This window comes from Erinaceus europaeus, chromosome 18 (genome assembly GCF_950295315.1).
Source record: "Erinaceus europaeus chromosome 18, mEriEur2.1, whole genome shotgun sequence".
NCBI lineage: Eukaryota > Metazoa > Chordata > Mammalia > Eulipotyphla > Erinaceidae > Erinaceus > Erinaceus europaeus.
Window position 1 is genome coordinate 51,283,547 of NC_080179.1, and position 16,568 is coordinate 51,300,114.

General features: G+C 39.2%; 1 protein-coding gene and 1 pseudogene across 2 annotated transcripts in view; both read left to right on the plus strand.

Moving 5' to 3' along the window:
- The window catches only part of GPR39 (G protein-coupled receptor 39), a 263,006-nt gene that overhangs the window by 81,269 nt on the left and 165,169 nt on the right, over nucleotides 1–16,568 (plus strand). The window lies entirely within an intron of this gene.
- On the plus strand, nucleotides 1,078–1,957 carry LOC103112812 (RWD domain-containing protein 4-like; annotated as a pseudogene).

Here is a 16,568-nt window from a genome sequence, read left to right on the forward strand (position 1 = left end):
CTCTATGTCACATCCTGTTTCCACCGCACTTGGCGAGTATAAATACAGCTGCTCTTCTGATTAAACACACTTGGAAATTGCTTTCTGGCCCGAGAGTTACAGAGTGTATCTCCTGCAAAGTTAGTGCGGCACGAGTTCCTGATCCCTCTCCCACGCAGCAGCCTAGATCAGCTCCAGTTAAGTTCTCTCCAACCCAGAGAGCACTTGCTTGGGAAGAAGCACCCTCAGGCTATCCCAGCACATCATATCTATGTGGGAATCCCAGGATTCCCTGACTAGGGCACCAGATGTTGGGGTGGCCAGGTAGTGACCAAGAGAGCCATCAGTATACCAGTCTCTTGCCCTTATCCAGCTTTCATAGTCCTTATTTTACCTGACAAGGCTGGCCTTAGAGTGATTAAGGGAAGTGAAATAGGAAGTAGGTGAGGAGGGTATCTAGGTTTAAGTAGAAAATATTTGATTAAATAGGTCTTTCTACTTGCTTGCTGCACTTATTGAGTCACTGTAGACAAATGCACACTTCTGCTTTAAGGTATATACTTTCCCCTAACTTATGGACACGTGCACATGTGCTCTATCTCATGGGCCCTGGTCTATATCCAGGTGCTGTGGCTTTGTTAAGAAGTGCACTACCCGAAATGGAATTAAGGAGTCCTGTGATCTAGGAAAGGTCTCACCAGAGTACTAGAGCTGAAGGGTTGACATCCCACGCTTAGCATCCCTGGACACCGTCCAAAGTGAACATGTTAAAGTGGCATTGGTGCACTGATTTGGTGGAGCTCAGCAGATGCAGTATCAAATTGTATGGACTGAAAGAAGCTTGAAAGAAAACAAGCCACGCCCCAGAGTTTACAGGACTGGAAGAAATACGGGTTTTGGTGGCCTGCTGGCTCCCCACCTGCAGCCCGTGCCAGAGAGGAAGGGCTGCGCTGGGCTCCAGGCTGAGGCTCCGACGTGGTGCCCCAAGCAGCCAAGTGAGCTGAAGGGAAACACATTAGATTGAGGGTCCCTAGCCTATAGCTTTCTTCAGGTGGTCTATATTGCCTGTGGTGGGGGGGGTGACTCCCAACCAATGCGATGAGCGACAATGAGGACCAAGTTTGGAACTAGAAGCACTACATTCTACTTATGAAGGAGATGGAAATTTCCGGGAATTAAATCCAGTTTCCTTTCAATATAGGTTAGGTGAAAATGGTGATCCCAAAGCCTTCTTAATAGAGATCTCTTGGACAGAAACATATCCCCAGACTCCTCCAATTGTATCTGTGATGTGAATGCTTTTATTTTTTATTTATAAAAAGGAAACACTGACAAAAACCACAGAGGTATAGAACTCCACACAGTTCCCACCACCAGAACTCCCTATCCCATCCCCTCCCCTGATAGCTTTCCTATTCTTTAACCCTCTGGGAGTATGGACCCAAGGCCATTGTGGGATGCAGAAGGTGGAAGGTCTGGCTTCTGTAATTGCTTCCTCACTGAACATGGGCATTGGTAGGTCCATACTCCCAGCCTGTCTCTCTCTTTCCCTAGTGGGGTGGGGTTCTGGGGGAGCAGGGCTCCAGGACACAATGAATGCTTTTTTTTTTTTTTAACAACACAATATCATCAGCTGTAAAGCAGAGTATATTAGCCAAATTGCAAGAAGCCCTGGAAGTTAATCTCGGGACTGCTATGACCTACACATTGTCTGAATATGCCAAGGACAATAGAGAGCTGTTCAAGGAGAATCACCATCCTGCTAATTCTACAATATCCATAAGCAATAACATCTCGGTTGAAACACCTAGTACAGCCCAAACAAGTAAGAAAAAAGACAAAAAATAGCAATTTTCAAAAGCCCAGAAATGTAAGCTGGCAGATAAAATATCACAAAGGTGAGCTTCTGAGAGGATGGAACTGGGTTAATGTGGTAAAATATGTAAACAAAACTGGCTCTATAAGGAGTTTGAGATGAGAATATCATCAATTGAAAAGTAAACTGGTTTCAAAATCTTTCATTATACTTTCTGGTATTGAGATGGCTTTTTATAAAACAACACATTTTTATATGTTTCTTAATGTAAAAAAATGTTGTACACTGAAAAGTCATGATGAGATCTGGTTGTACTGATTTTCACAAACTTGGTTTAAGAAAAGGTGAAAATGTTGTTAGTATACTTTGTGCAGCCTATTGGACATTGTAAGTGGACAGATAGGGGAAATAAAAAATAATCATTGTTAATTTATATGACCTTACTCTAGTGGATGTGATATATATATATTTCTTTATTGGGCAATTAATGTCTTACATTCAACAGTACATACAATAGTTTGTACATGCATAACATTTCCCAGTTTTCCATATAACAATACAACCCCCACTAGGTCCTTAGTCATCTTTTTTGGACCTGTATTCTCCCCCACACCCACCCCGGAGTGTTTTACTTTGGTGCAATACGACAATTCCAGTTCAGGTTCTACTTGTGTTTTCTCTTCTGATCTTGTTTTTCAACTTCTGTCTGAGAGTGAGGTCATCCCATATTCATCCTTCTGTTTCTGACTTATTTTACTTAACACGAATTTTTCAAGGTCCATCCAGATTGGATGAAAACGGTGAAGTCATCGTTTTTAATAGCTGAGTAGTATTCCATTATATATATATATATACCACAACTTGCTCAGCCACTCATCTGTTGTTGTACACCTGGGTTGCTTCCAGGTTTTGGCTATTACAAATTGTGCTGCTAAGAAAATATGCATACACAGATCTTTTTGGGTGGGTGTGTTGGGTTCCTTATGATATATCCCCAGGACAGGAATTGTAGGATCCTAGGATAGGTCCATTTCTAGCCTTCTGAGAGTTCTACAGACTGTTCTCCACAGAGGTTGGACCAATTTACATTCCACCAGCAGTGCAAGAGGGTTCTTTTGACCCCACAACCTCCCCAGCATTTGCTGCTGTTACCTTTTCTGATGTATGACATTCTCACAGGAGTGAAGTGGTATCTCATTGTTGTCTTTATTTGCATTTCTCTGACAATCAGAGACTTGGAGCATTTTTTCATGTGTTTCTTGGCCTTTTGAATCTCTTCTGTGGTGAATATTCTGTTCATGTCCTCTCCCCATTTTTGGATGCAGTTATTTGTTTTCTTGTTGTTGAGTTTGGCAAGATCTTTATCTATTGGTTATTAGCCTCTTGTCTGATGTATGGCATGTAAGGATCTTCTCCCATTCTGTGATGGGTCTCTTGGTTTGGGTAGTGGTTTCTTTTGCTGTGCAGAAGCTTTTTAATTTGATGTAGTCCCATAGGTTTATGCTTGTCTTAGTCTTCTTTGTAATTGGATTCCTTTCATTGAAGATGTTTTTAAAATTTATGCGGAAAAGAGTTCTGTCAATATTTTCTTCTAAGTATCTGCTAGTTTGTGGTCTAACATCCAAGTCCTTGATCCACTTGAAATTTACTTTTATATTTGGTGAAATATAGTGGTTCAGTTCCATTCTTCTGCATGTTTCAACCCATTGTTTCCAACACCATTTGTTGAAGAGACTCTGCTTTCCCCATTTAATAGTCTGAGCCCCTTTGTCAAAGATCAGATGTCCATAGGTGTGGGGACTCACTTCTGGGCTCTCAATTCTATTCCACTGGTCAGTGTGTCTATTCATGTTCCAGTACCAAGCAGTTTTGATGACAATGGCCCTATAATACAATTTGAAATCTGGGAGTGTGATGTCTCCACTTCTGCTCTTTCTTCTCAATATTTTTTTTTGACAACTCTAGGTCTTTTCTGGTTCCAGATAAACATTTGTAGCATTTGTTCTATTCTCCTAAATAATGTGCTTGGCATCTTGATGGGGATAGCATTGAATTTGTAGATGGCTCTGGGTAGTATATTCATTTTGATGATGTTAATTCTTCCAACCCATGAACATGGAATATCTTTCCACTTCTTTTTGTCCTTTTTCCTATTTCTTATTGACTCATAATTTGAGTATACAAGTCTTTCACTTCTTTGGTTAGGTCTATTCCTAGATATTTTATTGGTTTTGTTGCTATAGTGAAAGGAATTGATTTCTGGATTTCAGCTTCTTCTATCTTAGTGTTTGCATAGAGGAATGCCACTAACTTGAATGTTAATTTTGTAGCCTGACACCTTACTGTATTGCCTGATGATTTCCAAAAACTTCTTGCTGGATTCATTAGGTTTTTCTATGTATACTATCATGTCGTTTGCAAATAGGTAGAGTTTGACATCTTCTCTTCCAGTCTTTATCCCTTTAATTCCTTGTTCCTGCCTGATTGCTATGGCAAGAACTTCCACCACTATGTTGAATAGTAATGGTGATAGTGGGCTTCCCTGTCTAGTACCTGATCTGAGGGGAAATGCTTCCAGTTTTCACCACTGAGTATGATGTTGGCTGTAGGTTTGCTATATATAGCCTCCACTATCTTGAGGAATTTTTCATCTATTCCCATTTTTGTAGTGTTTTGATAATAAAGGGATGTTGTATTTTGTCAAAGGCTTTCTCTGCATCTATTGATATGACCATAGATCTTTTTGGTCTTGCTTTTATTGGTGTGGTAAGCCAATAATGTGTATATTATTTCTTTTGAAGTCATTCCATAGGTCTCTGTTGTTGTTTTCAGTATCTTTTAACCTCTTTTTGAGATCTCTTACTTCTTTTTAGCTGCCTCTAACTCACCCTTGATCTTACTAATTCTGTCTTCAGCCACATTTATTCTATTCTCTCTCCCCTCTACTGTTTTCTGGAGTTTATCTATTTTGTTACCCTGTTCGGATACTGTTTTAGCTTGTTCAGCTAGTTGTGTTCTTAGCTCAGATATTTCAGCTTTCAAATAACCTTGAGATAATTAGAGTTTTCTTCCAGAGTCTCATTTATTGTTTCTGCATTTCTGATGACAATTCTTTCAAACTCTTTACTCACTCCTGTGATTATTTCCTTAGCTAGTGTTTGGATGTTGACCTCATTATTTTGTGCTTCAACCTTTGGGGGGCTTTTAGCTGGACTCTTGTCCTGGTTCATTTCTCCAGTATTTCTTCTTGTTGGTTTAACCATTTTATATATTATGTTATGAGTTCCCTCTCTCAGTACTTTTCAAATTACTGATCACTCTTGCCTGGATTGACTTGTGTCTAAGTAAGGTAATAAATTTTAATAAATCCCTAGTTATCTGCTACTGTGTATTTTCCGTTATTGGTAACTAAGGTCTTCTATATGCTTTAAAAACCACATCTTAAATCTTGTTTTCTTTTCAGTGTGTCTACTCTATTATCTAAATGTATTTCTCATTTTGAGATCTTTGTAATAACAGACATAGAAGTATGCCAAAAGCTTAATTTGATAATTAATTGGGGAAAAATTAGTGTTATTTTACTAGGAAGTTACTGATATTCATGTGTGATTTTTGGTGATGCTGAGTGATTTTGTATAAAGTCTTGTGGCGGTCTCTGGAAGATTATTGGTGCTTCAGGTGATACTACTGTAGCTGTGGTCAGAAATCTTAAATAGCTATTAAGGAAACTTCCTTAGCTTAAGAGCCACTTTTACACTGGCTTCAGCTAAGTCATTTGAATCATAAAGTAAATATCGTAAGAACGTTTTAATGACGTTTCCAAAAGTTAGATCACACTTAATTTCTTGAATGAATATGATAGAGAGAAACATAAAAGTTTGTGACCACTGTAATATGCCATGTCTTGGGGTTGTGTGTGTAGTTTTTGTTGTATTGGTTTGTTTAGCTTTCTTTAGAAGAAACTCAAACTACTACATCTGCTAGTGGAAGAAAATATTTTGCTTTGGAGATACTGAAATTGTTCAGGCTTATCATGGTTTGAGATTACAAAGAATAATGTTAAATACCAGTGAACTATTTTTATTCTTTTTATATGAAATATACAAACTTGGGCAGTGATGGTGGCAGTGGTGCCTCTTACAACCTCATGTGAAAACACTTGAACATTGTCATCAATACTGCCATTATCCTAGTATAATTTCTAAAGATCTTTTTACTCAAAATTGTATGGATTTATGTCAGTATTAAGCAATAAATATGAATTACACACACACTATATATATATATGTTTTATAGAGGATGGGGAAGGTTCCTGCTGTCTTAGAGTTTAAGAAGGTAATAGTTATTTTTATAGCCAAATTATTTGGTAATTTGGCTTACTTGAAAACCCTATGGTTAGCATTTAATACCATACAAAAACTTAGCATGATTTATGTCATTTAATGCTATTTATGATCAACTGTATCTTATATATACAAGACCAGTTGCTTCTGATCTCCCTAGTCTAAGATTATAGGTGATTTAATATTTCCAAAAAAGTCATTATTAGAAATGTACTAAAATTTAAACCCACTGTAAAAATTCAATCAGGTTATGAATTTAAATTTTTTATCAATTTTAAATATTAAGTATGAAGGAATACAAACTCAGGACTGGGGTTTATTCATCAAGCAGTTTGAGACATTCAGTCTATTTTTCCCCTCTTATATTGATTAGATAATGATTTTTAAGACTATATGTATATAGGAGTGTATATTAACACCATTCCCACCACAAAAGGTCTGTGTCCCAACCTCCACCCCCCTATATTGCAGCTGAAAATCTACCCTCCCCCCCCAGAAGTTTTACTTTGGTGCAATACTCCAGACTCAGTCAATTTCTGCTTTGCATTTCCCTTTGTTCTTTCTCAAATTCTGTTAGAGTGTGATCATCCCATACTCATCTTTCTCTTTTGGACTTATTTCACTTAACATAATTCCTTATAGCTTCATCCAGGATGGGTTGGAGAAGGTGGGTTCATTATTCTTAATAGCTGATTAGTATTTCATTATGTATATATACCACAACTTTCTCAGTCATTTATCTGTTGTTGGGCACCTGGGTTGCTTCCAGGTTTGGGCTATTATGAATTGTGATGCTATAAACATAGGTGTACATATATCTTTTTGGATAGGTGTGTTTGACTCCTTAGGATATATTCCTAGGAGAGGAATTATTGAGTCATAAGGAAGGTCCCTTTCTAGCCATGTGAGGGTTCTCCACAGGGGTTGGACCAGTTTACATTCCCACTAGCAGAGCAGTAAGGATCCTCCCCCCCATACCCCAACCTCTCCAGGATTTATTGTTGCTGTCATTTCTGATGTGTGACATTCTCACAAGGGTGAAGTGGTATATTTGCATTTCTCTAACAATCAGTGACTTGGAACAATTTTTCTTATGTCAGTTGGCCTTTTGTATCTCTTCTGTAGTGAATATTATGTTCATATCCTCTCCCCACTTTTGAATTGGGTCATCTGCTTTCTTGTTGCAAAGTGTGGTGAGCTCTTAATATTTTGTTATTAGCCTAAAAGATCATAAAGATCTTCTCCCATTCTGTAAGGAGTCTCTTTGTTTTGGTGATGGTTTATTTTGCTGTGTAGAAGCTTTTCAATTTGATGTAGTACCATTGGTTTATTTTTGTTTTAGTCTTCCTTGCAGTTGGGTTTGTATCATCAAAGATTTCCTTGAGATTTAGATGGGAAAGTGTTTCACCAATGTTCCTCTAAGTATTCAATACCTTCTGGTCTAACATCCATTTCCTTGATCCATTTGGAGTTTACGTTTGTTTCTGGTGAGATAAAGTGGTTCACTTTCATTCTTTTGCACATTTCAACTTAGTTTCAACCATTTATTGAAGACAGCCTCTTTCCTCCATTTCATAGTTAGGGCCCCCTCATCAAAAATTAGATGTTCATAGGTGTGGGTAGCTTTTTTTAAATTTATAAAATGGAAACACTGGCAAGACCATAGGATATAAGAGGGATACAGCTCCACACAATTCCCACCACAAGAACTCCATATACCATCCCCTCCCTTGATAGCTTTCCTATTCTTTAACCCTCTGGGAGCATGCACCCAGGGTCATTATGGGGTGCAGAAGGTGGAAGGTCTGGCTTCTGTAACTGCTTCCCTGCTAAAAATGGGCATTGGCAGGTTGATCAATACTCCCAGCCTGTCTCTCTCTTTCCCTAATAAGGCAGAGCTCTGGGGAAGTGTGGCTCTAGGACGTATTGGTGGGGTCGCCTTCCCTGGGAAATCCAGTTGGGATCATGTTAGCATCTAGAACCTGGTGGCTGAAAAAGATTTAAGGTAGAAAGCAGAGCAAATTGTTGACTAATCATGAATCTAGAGGCTGGAATATTGCAGAGGAATATTTGGGGTCTCCATTTTGAAAAAGCTAGAAGGTCTATTTTAGGTATATTTCATGGGGCCCATGACTCAAATAGTTTTCGCTTACACCTGACATCCAACATGCAGGTGACCTAAGTTATTGTCTGGGGTGATGGTGTCATAGTTGGAAAAAGGGCCAGAAAGCTGGATCAGGAAAGAGAGTTACTCCTAAATATGGGAAATGTATATAAATATTGTTAACTGTAAACCCCATTGATTTGATCTGGGGCCTATAGTCAGCACAGAAGCCTATGTAACCTCTGCATCCCTGTAGGTCTGAGCGCACATTTTGTGGTCACTGCTAGGAACATTCCAGGCTGCGCCAATTTCAGGACCCATCATCCTCGAGTGATAAGCAGAGTATGCTATCCAACCTCCCTTCAGAAAATATAGCATTCCCTACTATTGTTGATCCACACTGAGGTCCAGGTTCAGTAGAGGCCCACAGAGGGGTTCATTATCTTGTCCCTGATGGAGATGACCAGTGACAGTGGTGAGAGGGATCTGTTAGAGGTTTAGTCCGATCACGACTGTGTAAGAATCCCAGGACTACCTTACTAGGGCCCCGGGTGATGAGGTAGCCTGGTAGTGACTAAAGAGTCATCATTAAAGTATGCCAGCCTTTGCCCATATTCATCTTTTGTAGTCCTTACTTTGTCTGACAAGGTTAGCTTTGAGGTGATTGAGGGATGTGCATTAGAAGGTAGGTGAGGAGGGTATCTAGGTCTAAGTAGAAACTATTTTATTAGGTACTTTATGTTGTCTTTTTAGGTCTTTCTGCTTGCTCGCTACATTTATTGACTCATTGTAAACTACTGTGCATTTTTTATTTAATGTATATGTTTTCCCCCAACTTTTGGAACATTTATTTATTTGTTTATTTATTTATAGAAAGGAAACACTGACGAAACCATAGGATAAGAGGGGTACAACTCCACATAATTCCCACCACTAGAACTCCATATTCCATCCCCTCCCCTGATAGCTTTCCTGTTCTTTAACTCTCTGGGAGTATGGACCCAAGGTCATTATGGGATGCAGAAGATTGAAGGTCTGGCTTCTGTAATTGATTCCCCACTGAACATGGGCATTGATAGGTCGATCCATACTCCCAGCCTGTCTCTCTCTTTCCCTAGTGGGGCAGCGTTCTGGGGAATCAGAGCTCTAGGATACATTGGTGGGATTGTCTGTCCAGGGAAGTCTGGTTGGCATCATATGCTAGCATCTGGAACCTGGTGACTGAAAAGAGAATTAACATACAAAGCCAAACAAATTGTTGACCAATCATGAACCTAAAGGCTGGAATAGTGCAGATGAAGAGTTAGAGGGCCCTCCATTTTGTAGATAGCTAGTAGGCATATTTTAGTTATATTTGAAAGGGCCTGTGGCTATACTAGTTTTTTTTTTTTTCCCTGTCCCTGAAATCTGATATGCAGATCAATCCAAGTTATTGTCTGGAGAGATGATGTCATGGCTGGAAAGAGAAGCTGGTCCCAGCAAAAGTAATTCAGAGTCCCTGAAGGAAAGGGGGAGTTGTCGAGATGAATGAAGTGAGAGACACATCAGCTGTTTCAGGTGCAGGAGAGAGGCGTCTCTGTCCTCTGACTGCAGAGGTTTATTATTTAAACCCTTTTTTCCCGGATATAGTTGACATTATGTAAGATTATTTTCATTAACATCAAAGATACAGATGAAATCATGTATGATTGTTTTCATTAACATCAGGAATAACCTCAAACAACACTATTGTTATTATAGGTATGTTTTCCTTAGAAAGTTCCCTAGGTCTGGGGCATCCTGATCTCCCCTTGAAAGTTTCTTGGATCTGGGGTAGTCTAAATCTACCCTTGAAAGTTTCTTTGGTCTGAAGTAGTCTACACTTTTTCCTTGAAAGTTTCCTTGAAATGACCAACTGTGTTTTGACCATCTCCCTGTTATGACCTTCTGTATGAATAAACACTTTTCTCTGGAGCTAAATATAATAACTTTCCTTCTTAATCCATTCTCGGATGGGCCTAACTAGATCATAGTATGCTGCCCACCTAAAGAAATCCTCCACTGCAAAGCAAGCAATGCTATGGGGACTCCCCCTGTACATATGAAAGTTCAACAACCCCTAGCCAAGAAAAGTTCACTTACCTCTATCCACACATCCCAACATTAGCTATTTAACTACACAACCTAATACTCATAAGTAAAAGTGAAAGCAGGGTGTTTGTGGGTGAGGGCAAGCAATAGGGCCTCTTCACATCTAAATAGAGACCACAGTCTGCCAGTCATGCTACAAACTACCCATAATTCTGGCTTTTGGTCTGAGTCCATCTGATTGAGAAGTTGTAGTGGTGATAAGTAGCTCCTTTTCTGAAAGCCTTTAAATAGGTACAGCAGCTTCTGCTCCTAGGTCATTTTAGTCTTGTTACACTCACTGCCATTAATTGCTGTCACAATGTACTTGCCCCAGGGATCTCCTTTTATTGTCCCCAGGTATTATATGTGCATATGCAATATAGCCAATAGGTCTTTAATTTATCAATGTAAGGAAAAAGGGCTTCAGTTTAGTCCAGGGCTCCCCACTTTGCAGTTAGCCCTAGCCCTAGTCTGCGAATGAGGAGGTGAGATTATCAACAGGCACACACACATGGAGAGAGAGGGAGAGAAAGATGGGGGGCTCTTTGTGTGGCGGGGAGACTGACGGGGTCAGAATCCTGGAGACCGAGACCCCCTGCTTGACCCCTGGTGGAGGAGACTGACGGGGTGACTGTACCTCCAGGCACCCATTTTTTCACAGGCGGTCCATACCACGCCCAACCTCAGCCTCACAGTTCCCCGCAGCCTGACTTTGCTCCCGCCAAAAGCTGGATCAGGGAAGAGAGTGGCTCCCAGATATGGGAAAGGTGTATTAATATTGTTGACTGTAAATCCCATCCATGGCTCCCAGATATGGGAAAGGTGTATTAATATTGTTGACTGTAAATCCCATCCATGATTGAATTTTCTTTCTATATATTTTTAAAAGGTTATGTATTTTGGGACTGGGTGGTGGTGCACCCAGTAGAGAACATATGTTATCATGTGCAAGGACCTGGGTTCAAATATCTGTTCTCCATCTACAGTAGAGCAGTACTTCAGGTCTCTTTTTCTCTTCCTCTTGTTCTCTCTAGGTCCTTCTATCTCTGTCATAAAAAGAAAAATGCAATTAAAAAAGTAATAAAAAGTTTCCAGTATTGTTGGAGTCATCATGTAGACACAGAGTCCAAGTGATAACCTTGATAGCAGTGAGAAAAAAAAAGTTTATATGATATTTATTTAACAAGTCTTCTCTGTTTTATATTGCTTCTATTTTGGCTAATTGGTTTAAAACTATTATTCTTCTAGCTTAATGATTAATAATTGCATTCATCTTTTTTTTTTCTTAGAAGTGTTCTGCTGTAGGAAAAAAAAAGTATATGGCTACCCTAAACATCTAGGAAAAAATGTTGTAGAACACACACACACACCCCCATGAAAAAGGAGCTTTCTGTACTGGACGTTTCCTATCCACATCCTCAGGAACCCCTTTCAATTTAAGCACTACTTAAATTTCCTTATATAATGTTGCCATATGACACTTTCCTGCTAACTATTTCAACACAGAGGCAAGAGGATAGGAAGGAAAATTCTTAAGATCATTGTTGGATGTTTTTCCTGGTAGAGATAAATGGAGTCTTTGCTCCTTTACATATCAAAATATTAGAAAATAATAATAGAGCAGATAGATCAGATACATTGAAATTTTAAAAAAATAAATAGGATTTTACAATCTCATGCAAGCAGTTATTAGATTAATACTTAGCAACATGTTCAAGATTTTGAAGCAGAACATAAATTAATATAAATAGATTTATGCAAGAACTAATGTAACATTGACTTATCTCCTTGCATCTTGATGGGTTATGTCCCATGGAAAATTATACTCCATTTATAGTAAATAAGTATCATGTTAAATTTTGTGCTGAAAAGAAATCTACTGAGCTATAATTACAAAAAAATGCTTTAAATGGGGCAAAGTTGAAAGAAAGCACTAATATAAAAAAACTGCAGTTCTCACTCAATTACCTCCACATTGCTGCTCAATTTTGGTAAGAATTCTCCCTCACAGCCATGTCTCAGCATTTAGCACTGTCTCTGGTCTTCATCATCATGCTGTCAGGAAGTACTACTCAGAAAGTTAAAGCTGGAATTATAATATCTGAACGAAGGGAGACTGCCGTATTTAAATCTATGGTATTGGCATACAAAACATGACCACAATAAAAATCAACTGACTATCTCTGAAGTAGACAATGCCTTGCAGATCTTTTTCTGAGTGTTGTTAATTTTCCCTCAACAGCAGATCTGTATTGAACTTTGTTAGTAACCCCCAGTGGGGTGGGAGAGGCTAGTGCTTATTTGCAGTCTATTAACTGACCAGGTTCAGACTTTAATGATTGTTAAGGACTAAGTATTCTTGCTTTTTGCCTTATGGACTCAGATATAAATTCACTCATCTTGTCTCAGTATCTACAAGTTTTTACACTTAATGTGTTTCCCCATTAACAAGATAGGGCCCTGATTTGCCTTTTCTTCCCTGAGAATCATTAAGCAATCATTTTTCTTCCAGAAATCTCTGAATTTCCTCCAGCTAGGGATAGATTGGAGCATAGGCCTATGACTGCACGGGCGCCCAGTGGTAGTTAGTGAAGGCACTTAGTTCCAGAGATAACAGAGCTGAGATGCAGAAAGAGTCAGAAACCTTCATGCATGACTTTCATTCATTTCTACATTTTTTTTGAGATAATGATAATTTTTAGTAAGGTATATATATATATATATTTTATGGTTTTCTATTAATATATATAAATATATATTATATATAATATATATATTATATATATATACCTTATGGTTTTCTATTAATTATTAACCCAATTTTTACTCTTCTTCTGATCTAGCAATTTTCCCATTATTCATGTACAATATCCTTTATAGCAGATTTGACAAGTTATACAATATAGTAACATATTGATCTATGTATGTCAGTCCTCTATTGCTGTGTAATATATTACTCTAAAATCTAGAGCATAAAATAACCACATATATACTTTTTATTTTTTAATATTTATTGGATAAAGACAGAGAGAAATTGAGGGGAAAGAGGGAAAAAAGGGGGAGGGACAGAGAAACTACTGTAGTGCTGCGTCATCTCTTTGGAAGCTTTCACCCAGCAGATGGGGAGCAGAGACTTGAACTCAGGTCCTTGTGCATTGTAACATGTGTGTTCAACCTGGGGAACCACTGCATGACCTTTATAGTATTTATTTTTTGATAGAGAGTAAGAGACAGAGAGATAGGTAGAGAGATAGAAAGGGAGAGAGAGAAAAGAGATACCTACAGCACTGCTCATCTGCTTGTGAAGCTTATCCCCTGCACAGAGGAACTAGGGACTTGAACCTGTGTGCTTGCACATGGTAACATACAGGCTTTATTGGGTGCACCATCACCCAGTTCAGCCATGATTCATTTTTCACAGGGTCATATTCCTTGTGTAGGGATGGCAGTTTTTCTGTGTCATCATAGCATCAACTGCTAATTGGCTAGCAGCTGTCTAGGCTGGAGGCCAAAGGTTTTGCTCAGATGTCTGGTGCTTTAGAATCCTCCACATGTCTTCTCTATGTGACTAGCTTGGCTTTTCTCACAGCATAGTGGTCTCAGTAAGTTGGGTTTCATAGGGCATGAGCAGTTTCCAAGAGCACAGAGAATGACTTAACATTGCTCCTGAGAATGACTCAGCATCATTTCTGCCACATTCTGTCAAAGTGCAAGACCAGACTACATTCAGGAAGAGGTGGAGTAGGCTCTGGATGGGAGAGGTCTTGAGGAAAGAGAACTGTGGTAGCCTTCTTTATGACAGCCCGACTCGAAAACAAAATGGCCCAACAAGTTCTATTGTTTATGCACTTGCTTAAAATTTTGAGGACCCCAATATTTTGATAACCAAACTGTTAATGTTATCTGGAAGCCAGTGAGGCTTTATTTTCAAGGCTACAGACTTTATTGCCCTGGGTTCTTTATTAGCATTTTGTAAGGCAGATGGAGCCAAAATTGTTTATGACAATGACAATTTCTTTTCCAGTGCTTTAACTTGTTGTAATAGAATAAAAGCTGTAATGGAATCAAACAAGACACATGCTTATAGTGCATTGTGGAAAAGTATGTAGTGAAGAATTAAACTAGCCTGCAGATTTGGCTTACATCCACCATTTAGTACTGTAGGAACATCCATACATAGTACTCAACAGTGTCATACGATGATTGAAAAATACCAATTCAGTAACCAGATTGGCCAGGTTTAAACATAAGCACTTCATGTATAGCCCTCATGCTATAACTGTTTAATCATCAACAAGTTCCTTAAGCTTTTTTTGACTCTGTAATTTTATTTCTGAAATGAAATAAATAATAATGCCATCATATAGGGCTGTTAAGAGATTAAATGTGGGGGGGGAGTCGGTTGGTAGCACATTGGGTTAAGGTGCAAAGCACAAGGACTGGAATAAGGATCCTGGTTCGAGCCCCCGGCTCCCCTCCTGCAAGGGGGTCGCTTCACAAGCAATGAAGCAGGTCTGCAGATGTCTTTCTCTCCCCCTCTATATCTCCCTTTCCTCTCTCCATTTCTCTCTCTGTCCTATCCAACAACAGTGACAACAAATAATAATAACAACAACAATAAACAACAAGGGCAACAAAAGGGAAAAAACAACCTCCAGGAGCAGTGGATTTATAGTGTAGACACTGAGCCCCAGCAATAACCCTGGAGGCAAAGAGAGAGAGAGAGAGAGAGAGAGAGAGAGAACAATAGTAGGCATAGAAACACACATAGGATGTTTCTACTATTATTATGCTGTTATGACAAAGGCCGATCAGCAGGAATCATATGAGACAGGCAGAGTCACCATGATGCAAACCTAACTCTCACCCATCAGTAGAATTCCATGCATTCTGGTCCACATCTACATCTAATCCCCTTACCCAACCAGCTCACAGTTGTCAGTTGACACAGTTGACACACATGACAGGAGTCTAGACAGCCATTTATATTGGCTTTACTCCTGCCTCATTATTCTTGACTTTCCATTCTGTGATCGGAGCAATCTCTATCACTTAGGCTGCAATTGGATGTTCTAGTCTTGTGGTTATATAATCAATTCCACACTTTTGGTGTTATACCAGATTTTGGTAACAGGCTGGTGAATATCTCTCAGAAGATCTTTAATCCTCAGCCATTACTGGCATTGTTTTTATCCAGATCCCAACTTTTCCCCATTGGATATCATCAAAGATTCCAGACTATATGCTACTGAGAATTTCAGCCCATCATCCTGTCCAGGTGCACATGGTACATGCCTCAAGAATGTCTTTGTGGTGTTTTGCACCAAAGAAAAAGGCTGGGGTGGAGGGGAAGGGAGGGATCAGGTCCTGGAACATGATGGCGGAAGAGGACCTAGAGGGGTTAGATTGTTATGTGGAAAATTGAGAAATGTGACATGTACAAACTACTGTGTTTTACTGTCGACTATAAACCAGTAAGTCCTCCAATGAAAAAAAAAAAAAAGAATGCCTTCAATGTCCAAAAGTTGCTTCCTGGAGGAGGAAGAACAGCCTTCCTAGGTACTTTAGATACAGACACCTGCAGAATTCCCAATTGAAGATGGCTTAAGAATAGGTAGTTCTGGGAGCTGGGCAGGTTAAGTGCACAGCAGGTTAAGCACACATGGTGCAAAATGCAAGAGCCAGCATAAGGATCCTGGTTCCAGCCCCCAGCTCCCCAAATGCAAGGGGGTGCTTTGCAAGCTATGAAGCAGGTCTGCAGGTATCTTTCTTTCCCCTCTGTCTTCCCCTCCTCTCTCAATTTCTCTCTGTCCTATCCAATAACATTAACAATTACAACAAGGGCAACAAAATGGGAAAAATGGCCTCCAAGATCAGTGGATTCGTAGTGCAGGCACTGAGCCCCTGGGAGACAAAAAAAAGAAAGAAAGAAAGAAAGAAAGAAAGAAAGAAAGAAAGAAAGAAAGAAAGAAAAAAAAAGAATGTGTGGTTTTAGGTTTCCAAACAGTATGTCAGCTGCCTTCTTGTTTGGTAAATTACAATGTTTTTCCTGACCTTCATGAAAATGTCTCTGTTCAGCTGCATATACTTAACCTCAAGAAATTGAAGACATAATGCAGTCCCTGGATCATGTCTAGGTTAATGGCCCATCATCAGTTTCTTAAGCGACTCTATAAAGCTGAAATTGTACTTTTTAGTGCAGTTTCACCTTCACTCA